This window comes from Trachypithecus francoisi, unplaced genomic scaffold (assembly GCF_009764315.1).
Source record: "Trachypithecus francoisi isolate TF-2019V2 unplaced genomic scaffold, Tfra_2.0 Contig00164, whole genome shotgun sequence".
Classification (NCBI taxonomy): Eukaryota; Metazoa; Chordata; class Mammalia; order Primates; family Cercopithecidae; genus Trachypithecus; species Trachypithecus francoisi.
The window spans coordinates 139,690-154,190 of record NW_022680497.1 but is presented as its reverse complement, the minus strand read 5'-3'; the positions used below and the strand labels follow the sequence as shown (position 1 = coordinate 154,190).

Below are 14,501 nucleotides of genomic sequence, written 5' to 3'. Positions count from 1 at the left end.
GGTAGCCTGGACTTCACTGTCCATATCTCTGTGAGCATTTTGGCCACATACATTTAACAAGTTTCTAAAGAGTTCCAAACTTTCCCTCTTTCCCTCATCTTCTTATCTTTTGCTGGGCTCTGCAAACTCTTTCAGCCTCTGCCAGTACCCTGTGACAAAGCCACTTTTATATTTTCAACTGTCTTTACAGCAATACCCCCTGAACAGTACCAATTTTCTGTGTCAGATTGTTTATACTGCTATAACGGAATACCTAATGCTGAGTAGTTCATAAGGAAAAGAAGTTTATTTTGGTTCCCTATTGTGTAGGCTGTATGAGTAGCATGGTGCCAGCATCTGCTCCTTTTGAGGCTTCAGAAAGCTTCCATTTGTGTAGGAAAGGGAAGGGGGAACAGGAGTATCACAAGTCAGGAGAAGGAGCCAGAGTTGGGGAGGTGCCACACTGTGTTAAAAAACCAGATCTCCCATGACTCAAAAAAGGAACTCACTGATTATCTCTGGGACAGCACCAAGCCATTCATGAGGGATCCACCCCAATGACCTAGACACCTCCTGCCAGGTCCCAACTCCAAGACTGGGAATTACATTTCAACATAGTATTTGGAGAGTACAAACACCCAACCTGTACCAGACCCCAATTTCCAGTGCACATATCAGAGAGTGGGCCAGTGAAGGAAGCATTGATCTTGAGTGTTGGAGAAAATAAGAGTGCTTTCACTCTTGGGCTATGTTATGATGTGTGCACACTTGGGCTAAGACTTCCCCAGGCCAGAAAAAAGCAAAGACCCTGTAAGGGAGTGAGTGGCAATTTCAGGAGGACAGACAAGTCTTGAAAAGTCTTCATCCCCACAGTGAAGTGGAGAGAACTCAGAGTCCTCAGAAAGCCATCAGCAAGCAGTGGTGCTAGTCAGCTCTAGATTAAACTATTCTGCAACTACTGCTCCAAGACATTTTCAAACCGTTCCTGAAAAAACCAAACGAACATATAGAACCCCAAAAATCAACCAGATAATGTCTAGCATTCTTTCAGAAAAAAAAAAACCACAACAACCAAAATCATTAATCAACAATTTAAGCTGGGCAGTTGTGGCGGTTCGTGCCTATAATCTCAGCACTTTGGGCGGCCAAGACAGGTGAATCACTTGAGGACAGGAGCTTGAAACCAGCCCACCTATGTGTACGAAATGCCAACCTATGTGTACGAAAAATACAAAAATTTGCTGGACATAGTGGCACACGCCTGTAGTCCCAGCTACTCAGGAGGCTGAGATAAGAGAATTGCTTAAACCAGCGAGGCAGAGGTTCTGTGACCTGAGATTGCACCATGCACTCCAGCCTGGGCAACAGAGCAAGACGCTGTTTCCAAACTTAAAAAAAATACAATAGGCTTTATTATATACTGAATCCAATCAAAAATTTCCAAACATGAGAAGAAGTAGAAAAATATGGCCCATAACTAGGAGAAAAGTCATTCAGTAAAAACAGACCCAATAATGACAAAGGTACTGGGATTAGAAAAAGGAATGTAAAGGAGGTATTATAAAAGTTATAAATATGTCAAAGGCTGAAAAGAAAACCTTTTTGATGAGGAGGAACACATGTAAAGAGAACAATGGATCTTCCAGCAATAAAACAAAATGAGCGTGTGAACAAAAAATATTCTGAATTGGATTTACAACATATGACAGCATAGAAGAAAGGATCAGTAAGGCTGAGTCTACATTAATACAAACAAATGAGGAAATGAAGCAAAGGGAGAAAATAAAAGGCTGGATAAAAAATAAAGAGTGCACTTCATAGAAATATCAAGCAATCTAGCACCTATGTGTGTTTGAAGGCAGAAAGATGTTCCAGGAGAAAGCCTAAAGTTAATGAAATAATTGCCTATTTTTATAAATTTGGTGAGACTAGCAACATACAAATTTGGTACTGAAAGACATCCAAGAAGAATCATTATTGAAAAAACCAGAGCAAGAATTTCATAATTACACAAGTTCATTTTCACACTGCTATAAAGAACTACCTGAGACTGGATAATTATAAATAAAAGAGGTTTCTGTGGCTCACAGTTATGCAAGATTAACAGAAAGCATGGCTAGGAGGCCTCAGGGATCTCACACTCATGATGGAAGGTGAAGTGAAAGCAAGCAAGTCTACCATCTCTTTTGTCAGACAAAAGAGAGAGGGAGAGAAAGGAAGAGAGACAAGCACAAGAGCAAGCACAGAAAGAAACTGCCACTTATAAAACCATCACATCTCTTGAGAATTCACTCACTATGATGAGAAGTGCATGGTAGGAATCACCTCCCCATGATCAAATCACCTGCCACCAGGTCCCGCTCCCCACACTGGGGATTATGGGATTATAATTCCAGATGAGATTTGGGTAGGGACACAGAGCCAAACCATAAATAATCAAATTGTTTTGAATCAAAAATAATGAGAAAATCTTAAAAGCATGCTGAGAGAAGACACTGCTTACACAAGTACAAAAAATAAAGTGACGTATTTAAGTACCAAATGAAGTAGACTATGTCAGCATAGGACCCTTACAAGCAAAAATACATTTCTAGATCAATGCTGAACACAGATTCCAATAATAAGTAAAGGGATTTTCTTTTCTTTTCTTTTCTTTGTTTTGTTTTTTTGTTTGTTTTTTGTTTTTAGGGAGACCGGAGTCTCGCTCTGTCGCCCAGGCTGGAGTGCAGTGGCTCGATCTCGGCTCACTGCAACCTCTGCCTCCTGGGTTCACGCCATTCTCCTGCCTCAGCCTCCCAAGTAGCTTGGACTACAGGGGCCTGCCACCATGCCTGGCTAATTATTTTGTATTTTTAGTAGAGACAGGGTTTCACCATGTTAACCAGGATGGTCTTGATCTCCTGACCTCGTGATCCACCCACCTCAGCCTCCCAAAGTACTGGGAACTACATGCGTGAGCCACCACACCCGGCCTTGGGTGAATTTCTTAATGTCCAGGTGTCCTTGACTGAGAAACGGTAGACTAGGTTCATTCCAAGCAGATGACATTATTTGTGTGCCTAGAGGGGGATGGGGAAGGCCAGGCATTTTCTAATGACAACAACAAAAACTAACAGAATTCCTCACTAGCAAACTTGTAGTATAAAACAAGACCCAAATACACACTGTCTATGAAAACCCAATGTCTTTATCAAAAATAAGGACTAAGATAGGTTGATAGTAAAGGAGTGGAAAGAATTATAGTATGGAATCATTAATCTAATGAAAACAGAATTAGTTGTATTGGCTAATTGGCTATAAATCAAAGTAGATCTTACAGCAAGGTGTATTATTACTGGTAAAGAGGCTATGCTTTCCAATGATAAAGTTGTTAAATCACCAAGAACAGATATTATTATTATTAAATTAGTATGCACCTAATAAGAAAATCTGAAAGTTTTTAAAAAGAAATTGATAGAACTAAGAGAAGAAATTAAAAATTAACAATTACTATTGAATATTTCAACTCTTTTTCTTTGAAATAGTTTTTTTTTTTGCAGCAAAGTATAAATAAAGATAGAGAGGACTTGAACAACAGTATCATCCTTTGCGACCTATTGGAGCTTTACAGGACACTCCTCCCAATAACAGTAAAATGCATTAAAATATTATCTAAAAGAGCTCATGCTGGTCTAAGAAAGAAAAAATCAAAGCAATTTAAAATCATATGAAACACAATGTCTATCCACAGTGGAATGTAAGAAGCTGTGATTAAAGGAAAATAGCTGGGAAATTCCCCACATATTTGGACATTACTCAACATATTTCTAATGTGTCAAAGGAGAAATTTAAAAATGTTTTCACATGACAGCAAATGGAAACATAACATACCAAAATTTGTGGCAATACAGCTAAAGCAGTGCTTGGAGGGAAATTTATAACACTAACTGCTATTATAATGGGAAGTAGAAAAGCTCAGAAATAGACAATTCCACTGGAAAAACCCTGGGGGAAAAAAAGAACAAATGAAGCTGAAAGTAAACAGGAAACGAGTGAATAAAAAAGAATGTGGACACAAAAGAGAACATTAAAAATAAATAAATGAAAGCGAATTGCTTGAGAGAATGCATAAAATTGTGAGAACTCTCAATAGGTTCATTAGGGGAAAAGAGAAATTACTAGAAGTCGCAGGTGCACACCCAGGCTTCAGGCAGGCAGGAAACTGAGATTAATCTGCCTTTCAGGGTCAGATAGATGAGCCGCCAACAGGTGGCAGTAACTGCGCGCTCATTCCCTCACCTCCTGCAGCGTCAGGCCAGGCTCTGGACTCACCACTCAGCTCACAAGATGGGAGAGGATGACAGTAGCTCCATGGACTCTGGCCTTAGGCAGAGCATTACTGTAGCTTTGGGGTTGTAGGAAGAGGGGAGGTTATCAGGATACCATGTGGCGGTGGTTAGGAATATGGGCTCTGAAGAGAGGGTGATTTTATTTCAAATTGCAGATCTGCCCCTTAGTAGCCAGGTGACTTTGTCCTCTAACCTTTCTGGGCTCCAGGACCTGCCTCTGTAAACCTGGGTAATACCGCCCTGGCAGGTTTGCTTCTAAGGATTAAATGAGATAACTTATATAAAATGGCCACGGCCGGGCTGGCTACAAAATTCCCAAGGCTCAGTGCAAAATGGAAATGCAGGGCGCCTTGTTCAAAGAGCAGCAGAAGAAAGTGTCGTGAAAGGCGGGAGGATATTCAGCTTTCTCAAGCCAATATTTTTTATCATTTGAAATATGTAATAGGGATAATGTTTATAGAAGAGTAACCACAGAATCATATACATCCCCACCAGAAATCAGTGTCATAGTTTTAATAGAATAAATAATATTACTTTATTAATTGGATCTAGAAGATTCCAATAATTTTTCTGGCCAACTTTTCTGTCAATTAATTTATTAGGTCATCGAACTTTATGTCTTGAACAACTTCATTTTTCCTTTTGAAAAGAATCTGCTGAAGCAACTGCCTCTGGAATATTATCTAGCCTCTGACAACACTGGGATAAATTATTTTGACACAAATTTTAGTATATCTGGAGCTGCTGGTTCTTGTGGAACTATTGTTTTCAAAGGATTAAACTCTTTAAGCAAATCAGTTTTATGGAAGTTTGAATTTAATTTTAAATGCAAATTTCTCCAGTGGAATATTGATGCATCTTCTGACATGTTCTGTAAGTTACAGAGACCCATAGCCAACCAAATGTGGCATCATGATTTGTAACCTATTCAAAACTCTTGTTTTTGAATTCTATTGTTATATCTTTAACAAGAAGAACTTTATTTTTAAAATTACTCGACTTGTTAATAATTGATTGATCAGAAGTTTTCTTTTCTTTTCTTTTTTTTGAGATATGGTCTCCATCTGTTAACCAGAGGTTATCATGGCTCACTGCAGCCTCAAACTCCTGAACTCATGTGATCCTCCTTCCTCAGCCTCCAAAGTAGCTAGGACTATGGGCATGTGCCACTGTGCTCAGCTAACCTTTTTTTTTTTTCTTTCAAAATGGGGTCTAACTATACTGCCCAGTGTGGTCTCCAATATGTGGCTTCAAACATTCCTCTAACCTCAGCTTCACAATGTGCTAGGATAACAGGTGTGACCCACCATGCCCGTCCCATCAGAAGTTCTGTGACTATCATTATATATTTAATTTCTATTTCTGAGCCTTGGATAACTCCTTGAAGAACTCTAAACCCTCTGAGGAATTCCAAGAACTCCCTAGCATACTCTCTCCCTGGTATACTCTATCCCCGGTATACTCTGTCACTGGCATACTCTATTGCAATGTCCATGGCCACACTTTTGTTTTGTGATTCTCTCCTCCCAATTTGCTATCTGAGCACCTATGGTTCCTGTCCCGGTGCTCAGGTCAGGGGGTAAATATTTGTGCAGAAGCTCCCAGGATGACTCTGAGAATGCACAGGCACAGAGGTTTCGGTGCTGCCTCCACACGGAGACCCTCCTTCACCCCAGGGCTGAGGACACTGCTGCTGCTGCTGCTGCCGCCTCCCATCCTGGTCTGTTGCCATCTTCCTTCCCAGTCCAGATGTGCCAGGGCCACTCCAAGGCCCTGTGCTCAGGGCAGCAAGCTTTAGCATGTGGCCTTCGTGTCCCTTGGCCTGAGCCTGCCCACCTCGACCCCTTCATAGCCACTCTGCCCATGTGCCTGCTCCATTGTCTCAGTGGGCTTCACTTACAAAACACAAGTTCAAAGAAAAAACTAAGAAGGTCAAGAGGGTGTCAGCAGAGCCTGATACCAGGCACTGACCCTTCTGAGGACATGTCCCTGTGTCACTGCCCAGTCCTCAAGCTCATGAAGTTGGCCCTGCCTCCAGCGTTGAGAGCCAGTAAAAGTGCTTCTGTTATTTACCATTGAGGACACAGTGCAGAGAAACTTTGCTTTCTAAAGTTATAGATATGAGAGACGTTGCTTTCTGGGAGCCTCTCTGAAGGAGTGGCCACTCTTGCCTGGGGAATTGAACCAGTTTGCCACAGACAACAGCCTCTGGTTTGGGAAAACCCCTTGTCTGTGCTGGTTGATAGTCTTCCTTGCTGAAGCAAGAATAATCACCCTACCGTTAAGACAAAAGTACTCCTCCCTTGATCTTTATCAAACACTTCATCACTAGGATGAACACTGCTATGAAGGAGTCACATTGGGCTGTGCCAGGAAAAAAGAAGCAGCTGCAACCATAGGATCTTCATGGGAACAGTCAGCCCAGCTGTCCTTGAGCAACCAGGCCCATGTTACCTAAGCCTTGGTGGCTTCTTGCCCAGGGGCACAGAGACGCTGCATGCCACAGTGACTTTCCTATTTCAGAGCAATTTCACCTCCTTTTCTAACAAGGCCTCACAAATGTACTGAGATCTAGAGAGGACAACAAGTATAAAACCACAATGCTATCGGTTTTGCAACGGGATTATGGCAGAAATTCATACTCTTCTATGGGTGAGTTTTTAAATGCGAGTGTATTACTTTTATAACGATGTTAAGCATAGGAGTTGTTAAGAACATATCCATTGGGAGTGATGTCACACATGAAAAAGATGGGAACCACTCTCTTAACTCAAACTCTTATTTACATATAAGAGTTATGCAGTAACTCCAGTAAGGCCCCTTGCCAAGTACCATGGCATTTCCTTAAGAATATTTACTCAACAAAGAAAGAGGTGTGACAACCTAATTCGATGTGTGAATCTAGATTAAACATGTACCCAGAAAACTCAACAGCCATGAAGCTATTTTGGAACAATTTCAAAGTCTATGCACACACTTTTGTTTTGCAATAATTTACTGACAGTTTGCTTCCTGAGCACCTAGGGCGCCTGTCCCAGTGTTCAGGCCAGGGAATTTTTCTTGTTAATGTGCATAAATGGTATTGTGATTGATGCGGGAATTTTTTCCTTATTTATAACAGATCCATGCTGAGATAATTAGGGTGAAGTGTCATGACATTTGCCTGTTACTTTCAAGAGGTGACAGCAACATAGAAAGTATATTTTAAAAATTATTTATTAATTTAGAGCACATATAGACTTTTTTTTTTTTCCACATTCAGTTTTTCTGTTTGGCTTCCTTGGCCAGGAATAAATCGTTTTAGTGTCAGGAATGAATGAGTCTGTCACTCAATTCCAGCCTGCTCGGCACAGAGGAAAACAAAGTCTTGACAGAGGAAGTGACTCCCTGGTGAGGCAGTGGTAGCCCCGGATGCAGATTCTTTTAGCAGTTCTGAGGGCACCCAACCCAGCCCTCTCTTTGCATACCCCATCAGAAACTTTCTTTCATGATAAGAAAGACATTAAAGATCTTGGTCATACAATGCATTGTAGCTTTCTTTAAAAACACCTCTGGCCTGCCTCAAACTGTAAGTTCTTAAACTGTGACATTTTCAGTGTAGACCATGACTCGAGGCTCATTGTCCCCAAGGCTGTCACTGCTACACTTCTGTGACAGTATAGACACTGACACTGGGGCCTGCTCGTCTCTCAAACTTCCCTTAGATCCAAAGAGGGAGGAACAAGGATGAATGCCACTTATTTTCCGGTGAAAAGCCCCACCCTTGAGCATCTGGCACCAGGGGCTCTGTCCATTGCCTGTGGCCACCGATTGCTACTATGGGTTATGGAGGACAGAGTCCTGAGAGTCCCCAGAGACCTCACACAGTCCTGAAAACACAGGGCTTCTGCAGAAGTGGGACCCATCACCGACATGGAGACCACGTGGAGGCCTTGCAGCCCCACTCCGTGCTTCTCCACCAAATCCCAATGACAGTGAACTCCCTTAGCGCTGATGTCTGTGGAAAGCAGAGAAAGCCCTGGCTCCCAAAGCCCTGAAGTCCTGTGGAGCTGATGTTCCCTGAGTGACGGTGTGAATGGAAGGAACTCAAGTGTGGGCCATAGGCCACCTACTGGCCGGGCCTGGGTGGACTCTGAGGGGACACATGGAGTCACAATCCTGCCCTCCCATTCTCCTTCTCAGAGGAAGCAAGCAGCACCCATCTGCCTCATCTCTGTCCCGGGGGGAAGTTGGGGAGTTTCAGGGCAACTTTTGCATGAATTTCACCAGCTCGGATCTCCTGGGAGGACGGGGCCCACCATGCTCCTGGTACTGCCAGAAGCCATGAGCCCCTCCAGGGCCCCTGGGTTTGAGCCAACCCTGTTTCATCCCCAGGAGCTGAATGTTCCAGCAATAGATAGAATTAGATGGAAGCAGCTCGCAGTTTGGCCTGAGACTGTCCCTAGACATTCAGGAAAAACAGGACGTCCCACAGAGCAGGCAGGTGATCTCCAGTTCACAGGCCCTGAGTCTGTTCCCCTATAAGAAAGGCATTGCCCCTCACTCCATGCACATCCCAGGTCCCAAATGGCGCAAGACAGAAAGAAGCCCTGGTCCTATGAGCAGAACAAGGGGATGTTCTGGCGTTTCCTGAGTCCGGATTTGCCTAGGAGCTCCTGGGTGTACTTTGCTCTCAGAGGGCCATTTCTCTGATGCCCTGGTAAGGTGGTCAGTTTCAATCACTGTAATCACTAACATGGCAGGCAATACCTGTTCCGAACTCTGCCCAGTGACCAGGGGATAAGACCTGTTTAGGTGGAAGGCTCGGTGTCCTCCCCAGCCTCAGCTTGTGGTGAAGCTCCCAGCCATCGCCCATGAGGGTTCTGTATCTTCTCTTCTCGTTCCTCTTCATATTCCTGATGCCTCGTCCACGTGAGATGGGTCAGGGAAACAGGAGGCTTGGACAAGTGGAAAAATGGGGTAGAGACTCTCTCTTGCCACTCTCTCACCTCTTTCTCTCTCATCCAAGTACTAATTAGGCCCACCCCTGCGTAGCTTCAGGGGTCGGCCTCTGCTAAGATCAGAGGAGATCAAATGTGTTCAAGGTGGTATGGCAGTAGACACTGTCTCTCTTTTTCTCTGTCTCTCTTATGTCTGTATCTCTCCCTTGTCTCTCTTTCTTCTTTCTCTGCCTCTTGTATTTCTCTCAGTGTCAGGGAAGTCCCTCTCTCCCTGTCTGCCCTACAGCTTGACTCCCTTTCTCTCTTTCTCTCTTTCTTCTACGCTCACTTCTAGACTGAGTAGATTGCATGCCTTGCTTTATTGAACCAAACTCTATTTCCTTCAATATGAAAGGAGTTTAAAAGCCTCATGACTGCCTCACTCCCTCTTCTAAGCCAGAGGGGCCCAGTAGCTTGTAAATCTCATCCCCTCCCTGATCTTCACTCTATGACAGCTAAAACGATGGCTGAAACCTGTCAGATGACTTTTATTTTTCAATAAAAGTGAGAAACTTTGATTTTATCCAAAGAAGTAAGTAAAGAATGTCATTTTCTAAATTTTTGTATTTAAAGTGTAGACTGGGGTGACCTAGAGAATTTTAGGGAATGATAAGGCACAGCCTGTACTTTGGGAAGTTGTGTTTGGGACACTGGCCCTTCGTCTTTTCAGATGGAAGGCCCTGGAGAACATCACCCTCTGTGGCTGCTCTAGGTTCACAGAACAAAAAAGCCTATTGAAAGCCACTTTTAAAAATGAATGCCTAATTTTCTTTTCTCCTTGATATTATAAGAATAAAATAGCCGGGCGTGGTGGCTCAAGCCTGTAATCCCAGCACTTTGGGAGGCCGAGACGGGCGAATCACGAGGTCAGGAGTTTGAGACCATCCTGGCTAACACGGTGAAACCCTGTCTCTACTAAAAAATACAAAAAACTAGCCGGGCGAGGTGGCTGGTGCCTGTAGTCCCAGCTATTTGGGAGGCTGAGGCAGGAGAATGGCGTAAACCCGGGATGCGGAGCTTGCAGTGAGCTGAGATCCGGCCACTGCACTCCAGGCCGGGCGACAGAGTGAGACTCCATCTTAAAAAAAAAAAAAAAAAGAATAAAATAAAAGGGTGAAGGAAGAAAAGGAGAGTGGAAGGGAGGGAGAGAGAAAGATAATTTGAGACCAAGACCTGAGATATCAAATCTGATAGAAATTACATTGAAAAAGTCTCATTTTATCCATATTGTTTATGGGTTTGGGTTACAGAGAAGCAGCAGTGTTCCTGGAGGCACCAGACGATATTCCACCACTCAGGAGAGTAGGAAGGAAGAGACAAAGGGAGGAAGGGAAGAGGGGAAGGAGGGAGGACACATGGAAGGGTGAGATTGAGAACAGAATTTAGAGATTAGAAACAATTCATTACAAAGGTTTACTTCTACTGTAAATTGTTGTTTTTTATTGTAAGCTACTTTATTTTTCTTTTCTTTTATTTCCAGCCTCCCTCCCCTTACCCCTCCCTGTCCCTCCTTTTTTTTTTTTTTCTTTTTCTTTGAGATGGAGTCTCGCTCTGTCACCCAAGCTGGAGTGCAATGGTGCTATCTCGGCTCACTGCAACTTCCACCTCCCAAGTTCAAGTGATTCTCCTGCCTCAGCCTCCTGAGTAGCTGGGATTACAGGTGCCCACCACCACACCCAGCTAATTTTTGTATTTTTAGTAGAGACAGGGTTTCACCAGGTTGGCCAGGCTGGTCTCAAACTCCTGACCTCAGGTGATCCACCCACCTCAGTCTCCCAAAGTACGGGGATTAGAGGCGTGAGCCACTGGGCCTGGCCCTAAGGTACTTTCATATTAAATTCACATTAAACAGTTTCTACCCTTTGAGCCACATCTTTTTCTTCCATCTCAGTTCAAATACTTAATGGACTTTGTGATTTGGAAAGCAGAGGTTACTGGCCTGTGTGTGTAAATGGAGGTAGGGTAGCTTTGAGGTTATATTTTTGTGGTGGAGCTGAATTCTCAAAAAATCCTCATTGAGCTCCTCCCTGAGCCCATCTGGAGGCCCCGGTCACTTAGCAGAGATCATTCTTTCACATTCTGGTTCCAGGAACTAAGCATCCCCAAACCACAGCAGGGCCAGCCTCCTTTTAAGAAACTGAGGTTCACATAATCATTCACTCATGTCTCAAGATCATGATGGAAAAGCCCAGACTTGGAAAAGAAACTCACCGTAGACTGATTCAAGATGATACTGACACAGGCTTTGTGCCTTTCTGACATGGGATTTTGAATTCCAACACCCTATCACTCCTATTGTTCTTTGGTTCGCTTATCATTTATTACTTCTGTTTTTTTTTTTTTTCTTTCTTTTTTCATTTTTTCCTTTCTTCAGGTTTTTCTAAAGATATAAGAAATCCTGCTAGCTGACACAGGAATAAAGGTGTATGTGTTCTGAATATTTGCTCTACAAGCTTGAAACAGATTGGCATCTATGGCCATGACAGAATAAAATGCTGCAAAAAGTAATGAGGAGTCCAAGAAGTTGCTGTGGTTGCTGTGGGTTCAGAAAGGGCTCTCTCAGCAGAGACATGCGACATGTAAACCAAATTAAGCTACGGTGTTCAAAGACGTGGAATCTTGGTCTTAGTAATTGTAACTGTGACTGTGTAATGTTAGTTTTGGACAAGCCAATCTCTGACATCCTTGGAATGTCCTTCCCAGCTCCCCAGACCAGAGGTCAGGGATGACACAGAAGAAATTTTTTGGGTTGCTCCTCCAGTAACCCAAAACCAACAAGAGCAATAGGATGTTAGAATTCAAAACCCCATGTCAGAAAGACACAAAGTCTGTGTCAGTATCATCTTGAATAAATCCACAGTGAGTTTCTTTTCCAAGCCTGAGCTTTTCCATCATGATCATGAGTTGTGAGTGAATGATTATGAGTCGTACGTTTCTGACAAGGAGACTGGCACTGCTGTGATTTGGGGGAGGCTTAGTTCCCAGAACCTGGAATGCTTTCCAGGTTCGTTGACATCTGTTCCCTTTAGGTCCCTTGACCTTCCCCAATTATTCCCATTGTTTTCCTATAACCTGTGCTTTGCTCCTCCTACTTCCTCTCCTTGCATGCCCCCACCTACCCCATATCTTCCCTGAAGACTGTGACTCATTATTGTCACAGCTCAAAGACCTTTTTCCTCCTGGAATCAGGGTGATCCACTAAGGAGGGAACACCCTGACCTCCTGTTCTTCACAAGCGCTCCCTCCTTCTGGTTTAGGCTGCTTATGCAATTGTGCCTCCTGCTCATGTGGATACAGTTTTACTTCTCCATTAGTCTATGAGCTCTCTGCAGGTATGGACTTTCTCTTATTGATGTATGCACTGGTCATTGAGGAAGAAGTGTTACTTCATACATTATTATACATTGAATGGCAAAATTGAATTGCACAAAGCATTTCCTCACATCTAGACATAATTTTGATTCATGTAAAAGCTCTTAAAAACAGGTCCTTTTAGAAGGTACAGTTAAATGAGGGCAATATAGCACAGAACACAGCGAGAGGGGAGCAAACATTAAGAAGAAAGATAGCGTAGACTCTAAGGGGAAGCATCAAGATACCTGCCTAGCCCTGCCCTCTCTCGTTGGGAGGGTTTGACAGTTAAATCACGATCTCTCCAGGTATACCCTACAGGTCTATGAAGCTCTCTGCTTCTTGATATTAACTCTTCACTTAATGTGCATACCGTCAACCTCTGGCTAAATGCATTTTTGTCTAAAATAATCCGTTGGATTTCCTAGAGTATCAAGACTGGAAAAAAAAATCAGACCTAGAGATTTTGTCTAGATCCTTTAACAGGGCCAAGAGGTAAAGGAGGCACCAGATGCAGGTGCAAACTTTGGGGATCAAAAACTTCTGCACTCAAGATAGATGATCTTATAATACGTGCTTTTTTTTGTAAAAAATAATTGATTCAAAAGTAACCCATGATCAACAAAATATTCCAGTTTTAAATAAGGACAGAATCTAATCCTGCTATTGTCCAGCTCAAACTTACCCACCTCACCTTGATCCCAGGCCTGTCTAATAGTGTATTTATTTAATCATTTAATTTTTATAATGTGTGACATTTTTAGTTTGAGTGAATTTGTTGCTCTCCTGGTGCCTGGAAGTTTAGGTAGAGTTTACGTTACATATCCCATGATATTTGCAATGTCCATATACTCAAAAGTTATTCATAGACATTTTTCTCCCTAAAAGACAATTTTTGTGGCCAAAGTATTTATTTGCTACACCAGTGAGTTTTATTTGACTAGATGTAGTAGGCATAATAATGGCCTCCCAAAGATGTCCACATCCTAATTCCTAGAACCTATAAGTATGCTTCTTTACATAGCAGATAAGAATTAATGTTAGCATATAGAATTAAGGTTGCTAATCAGCTGACTTTCAAATGGGGAGGTTATCTTAGATTAGGTAAATGAGACCCATGTAATCAAAAGGATCATTAAATTTGGAAAGAGAGACAGAACAGTCAGTGTCTTCATGATGTGATCTGAGAATGACTTGACAGGCATTGCAGGCTTTGAGATGAAGAAGCCACAAGCCAAGGAAGCTGGGCAGCTTCTAAAGCTTGAAAATGCAAAACAAAACAAAACAACAAAACAGCAAACAAAGATTCTCACTTAGAGACTCTAGAAAGGAACACAGTCCCGCTGACACCTTGATTTTGGATATTTTATTCCCCCAAAGTGTAAGATAATTAATTAGTGTTGTTTAAAGCCACTAAGGTTAATGACAATTTGCTGCTTCAGCAGTAATTAACAAATACACTTGACCCTTGGTATCCAGTGAGGGATTGGTTTCAGGCCCTCTGTGGATATGAAATTCCTCAGATGCTGAAGTGATTGATGTAAAATGGCATGGTATTATCACATAACCTTTGCATTTCCTGCTATGTACTTCAAATCATCTCTAGATTACCTGTAATACCTAAATCAAGGTAAATGCTAAGTAAATGGGTGTTATCTTATACTGTTTAGGGAATAATGACCAAAAAAAGCCTATACATGTTCAGATCAGACACATTTTTTTTTCCTGAATATTTTCAGATGTTGAACCCATCAACACAGAGGGTCGACTATATCTTGGTTTCAAATCATGAATTGAGCAAAAATTAGTAACACAAAAGACCTAAGCCTACGTTTGTTTAATGGAGAAAAAAAAATGATGAAAA

General features: G+C 42.4%; 1 long non-coding RNA gene across 5 annotated transcripts in view; it reads right to left on the bottom strand.

Annotated features, from left to right (window-relative positions):
• LOC117072455 overlaps positions 1–14,501 on the bottom strand; it is a 128,829-nt gene that overhangs the window by 6,342 nt on the left and 107,986 nt on the right. The gene's annotated exons all lie outside the window — the stretch shown is intronic.